Consider the following 5203-nt stretch of genomic DNA (forward strand, 5'->3'; position numbering starts at 1 on the left):
TTATGCTCGAACCATAAAACCAACATATATCAAAGCTTATTCAGAAGTTATACTTCCTGTTAAGGTGGCACGCGTCAGCTCCGGAACTGAGGTTTTGCTTGAACCTCTAAGTAGCCTATCAAATATTAACATTTTAGGTGCTAGAAGTCTTGTAACCGTAGAAAACGGAAGAGCTGTAATTAAGGTTATAAATACAACTGAAAAGAATATTCATCTAAAGGGGAATAAAGCCTTAGCTTTGGTTTCTGCATTTAAACAAGATTATGTATTCAATTTAGATAATGAAGAATCAGATTTAGAATCAAAACAGACTTTAAATAGTACCGACTTGTCACAAAACTGTCAGTCAAATAATTCAAAGGATTTTACATTTGATTTATCAAATTCAAACTTAAGTGAGGATCAAAAAAGCCGTCTTTTGGAAGTGTTACATAAAAATAGTGATGTTTTTGCTAAAGACTCATATGATTTAGGCAAAACGCATTTACAATCACATGAAATTGATACTGGAGATGCTAAACCAGTCCGTACCCCATTTTACAAAAAATCACCCGAAATGCGTAGGAAGGAAGATGAAATGATAACAAAAATGTTGGATCAAGGTGTGCTCAAGGAAAGTAATTCCGACTGGTATTCACCTGTTGTCTTAGTTAAGAAATCTGATACTACAGAGACCGGTGAATACCGCTTGGCGGTCGATTATAGACGATTGAATAGAATATCTAAATGCATTGCTTTCCCAATTCCTAGACTCTCAGACATGCTTGATGCAATTGGCGAGGCTAATCCTCAATACTTCACTTCACTAGACTTAGGTAAAGCCTTTTGGCAAGTCCCTTTAAGTGAGGAAAGTAAACAAAAGGCTGCAATTATTACTCAAAATGGAATATTCGAGTTTCAAACCATGCCTTTTGGTCTATCAGGAGCACCTGCCACATTTCAGTCATTGATGATGAAAATTTTAAAAGGAGTTGCTTGGAAATTTGCACTTTGTTATGTCGATGACGTCATAATCTTTTCAAAAACTTTTGATAAACATTTAGAACATATCAGTGAAATTCTTAGGCGCTTAAAAGCAGCAGGTCTTAAACTTTCACCACATAAATGTAAATTTGCTCAGGAAAAACTTAATTATTTAGGGCATGTAATTAGTAAATCTGGTATTGCGGCCGACCCCAAAAAGATTGAAAAAGTACAAAATTTAGTTCCACCAAAAGACCAAAAGGGTGTTAAAAGTATATTAGGTCTTACAAATTATTATAAAAAATTTATACTTGGATACAGTAAAATATGTGCACCTCTTTTTGAATTGTTGAAAAAAGATAAGCCTTTTATCTGGTCTGAACAATGCCAAAAAGCTTTAGATACTTTGAAAACTGCTCTCACAACTGCTCCAATTTTGGCCTTTCCTGATATGGATAAACCTTTCATTTTAACATGTGATGCTTCAATTTATGGTTTAGGATATATTCTTGGCCAACTTGATGAGCAGGGACGTGAGAGGGTAATAGAATATAATGGTAGAGCCTTGAACCAATCTGAGAAAAATTATTCAGCTACAGAATTAGAGTGCCTTGCAATCGTTGAAGGGATAAAATCTTTTAAGTCATATCTATCTACTGGTAGAAAGTTCACTATTGTTACAGACCATAAAGCTTTGAAAACATTAAATACGATGAATACATCAACAAATGGCAGAATAGCTAGATGGCACATGCTTTTGTTAGGTTATCAGTATGAGGTAGTTTATCGCAAAGGTGAAAATAACAATGCTAAACCGCTAACACGATACACTCAGGAAGCTGCTAGGGAAGCTAATAAAACTGACCTGGTGAACTGTGTGGCATTGAATACTGAATGTCAATCTCACACGGTAACGCGAGGCAGCAAGGATTCCCTAGAACCAGTTCATATTTTGACGGAATGTGACTCAAGTGAAACAGAGGATAGTTCTAGGCTGTGTGATAAATACTTACAGTCTAGTCCTGATGTTGCTGTCACAGAGAAAGTGTTTGGATTAAGTGAAACAGAGGATAGTTTGTGGCGGTGTATTGAAAACCCACGGCTACATTCATGTTCTGCTGTCACAGGAAGTGAGAGTAATGCTTGTGATTTAGAGTGGGACAGTTTCGGGATGTGTACTGAACTACAGCCATCTCATTCTGGTCCTGCCGTCACAGCATGTGAAGGTGAAGTGTGTACTGACAAGGATGAAATGGAACAATATGGTGAAACACCTCTGCTGAAAACTGCTGATATGAATAGGGTTAGTTGGGTGGAGCTTGCTCCATCATCTTCCCCTGTTCAGGGAAATAAGGAATGGCTTTCATTGAAACTTCCATTGAATATGACTGCCAGACTGCTGTCTGTTCGATGGAGTCAGAGTCCCCTAACCAGGATATTAGCACAAAACAAGAAGATCTTACAGATTTGATACAGCTCCAAAAAGATTGTCCAGATCTAAAGCACATTTATAAATATTTGGCTGAGGGAATAATCTCTGAAGATAATAAAATTAAGAAAAATTTAGAAATCCAAAAGGAATACTATCATTTGCTTGACGGAATTTTGATACACCATTTTCAAAATAGGGCTAAGAAAAAACCAACAGATGAACGTTTTATCATGCAAGTGGCATTACCAAGAAAGTTAAGATTAAATATTTTAGAACAAGTCCATGATAACAATGGGCATTTTGGCCTAAAGAAAACATTTGCAGCAATTCAGGCCAAATACTTTTGGCAACACATGTATCAAGATACAGCTGATTACATCAGATCTTGTGATAAGTGTCAAAGAGTGAAAAGAGACCCAAATGCTTCTACCACACCATTAAACCCCCTTCCTGTAGTAGGAGCTTTTGAAAGACTTCATTTGGACATAATTGGTCCACTTACTAAAACTTCAGAAGGTCATTTATACATTCTTGTCTGTGTTTGCAGTTTTACAAGATGGGTAGAAGCATTTCCTCTTCAAACTCAATCAGCAGCTGAAATTGCCAAAATCTTACATGATGAAATTTTCTGTCGGTATGGTGCTAGTAAAAATATTGTAACTGATAGGGGTAGGAACTTTCTGTCAAAACTTGTAAATGCCATTTGTGAAATGTATCAGGTCTCTAGGCATAAAACTGCTAGTTACAACCCGCAAGCAAATGGTTGTGTTGAATGACAGAATGCAACTATAAGTAAAACTATTGCTAAATATGTAGCCAAGGATCAAAAGAATTGGCATCGTGTACTTCCCGTAGTACTTATGGGAATGAGGTCCGAGCCAAATACTGAAACTTCGGGCTTCAGTCCATACAAAATGTTATTTGGTGGTGAAATGAGGCTACCATTTGATACTGAATTAGTTCCAAAAGATATACTCAAACCAGAGGACAAAGTCATTGTTAGGGAACTCATAGATACTTTAAAAATGGTTCATGGCACTGCCAAAACAAATACGGAGACAACACAAAATGATAGCAAAGAAAGGCATGATGCTAAAGCAAAAGAATCAGATTTTATGTTGATGGAACTAGTCATGAAAAAGAAGCACAAGCATACTCCAGGATTGTCAGGTAAATTAGAAGAAAAATGGAGCGGTCCTTACTATATAGTAGCTAAAGGCCCTAATGATACCTACAAACTGGCAGACTGTGAGACCAACAAAGTTTCAAGATCCTTTGATACATCTCGCAATCTGAAGAAATATTATAATCCAGAGGTTTATCGACACAGTCTGGAAGATGTAGAAGATGATACAGAAAACAGTGGCACAGAGGACACGGCAGAAAGTGACAATTAGGAACCTGTTTCAACTGAAAGCCAAGTGGATAAACCTAACCAAACTACTGAGGAAAAGCCAAAGACACAAGAAGACAAAGATGTTCCTGCCAAATTATCCCTAGATAAATCTGGTAAACCAACTGCTGGTTCATCTAAACCGTCACAGGAAGATGGAAGTAAGTCAGATACCATTCCAAATTCCCCTTACCAAGCTGAATTACCGAAATCCCAGTCACAGGATAAATGGTTCACAGTCAATAAAATGCTGAGACAAAGATTCAGAAATGGAAAAAGACAGTATCTGTTAGAATGGCAGAACAAAAGGTATAAACCATCATGGCAGGATGAGGAAGATGTCTCTCCTGAGCTTAAAAGGCTGTACTACGTGACCCATACCAAAACTGGGAAAAGACGAAAGCGACAAGGATATCGCTATTTAGAAAAAACCAAGTCGTAATTGTAATTGTTTAAATTAAACATACATGTATCGGTATCGTTTTGTGCCGTGAGGCCGTTATGTGTACTCTATCGTGACTCCTTCCGAGATATCTAAAATACCAAGAAGAGTTTATGTGTCTTTTCCTTTCTTTATTACAAATCCACAAATGATAATAATAAAGTAAAACAACACAAGTAAAGTCTACAAGAAGAGTCCTAATAATCAAATAATTAATACTTAATTTTATATTAAACATTCATAAAAGGCATATAAGAATGACTGCAATGTTAAGTTGTCGCGAAATCACTAACAAGTCATACAGATTTACCAACAAATACTAAAACAAAATAAATATAACTGTTAGTGTATGATTTCATGCATTCCGTAACACATAAAAATATAACGACCAATGAGATAATTCCATATTCATTATTTTGAATGCAAATTTTAACTAGAACTTCTAGACTGAGCTAAAGTGTTCATCTTTACTGAAAAGTGCAACTGTAGTTGCTTGCCGACAGAGACATTCTACCTAGCAGATAGCGTTTAAAATATTTGTAAAAAATACTGAATTATTATTAACAATATATTCATGAATGAATAAAAACATGAAAGTGAATTAACAAATAAACACAAATATTTTACATTTGCCCTAAGAACAATCATCAATAAATGATATTAGTTTCTTACTTAAAATATCAAATATTCATTTAGCATCGAATTATATAAAAAATATATATGAATGAACATAAACATTCAAGTTAGTTAACAGATAAACATGAAAGTTCATATCTGCCCGAATACTTAATTATAGAAATATTATCTTACAGAAATATTATTCTGCGGAAAAAACATTAATACTATAAAATGCTTTATTCATATCTGCCCGAATACTTAATTATAGAAACCTTATCTTACAGAAACATTATTCTGCGAGAAAAAAAAACAACATTAATACCATAAAATGCTTTAAGTACTGAATTATAATCAA

The sequence above is a fragment of the Mercenaria mercenaria genome, chromosome 7 (genome assembly GCF_021730395.1).
Source record: "Mercenaria mercenaria strain notata chromosome 7, MADL_Memer_1, whole genome shotgun sequence".
NCBI classification, from domain to species: Eukaryota; Metazoa; Mollusca; class Bivalvia; order Venerida; family Veneridae; genus Mercenaria; species Mercenaria mercenaria.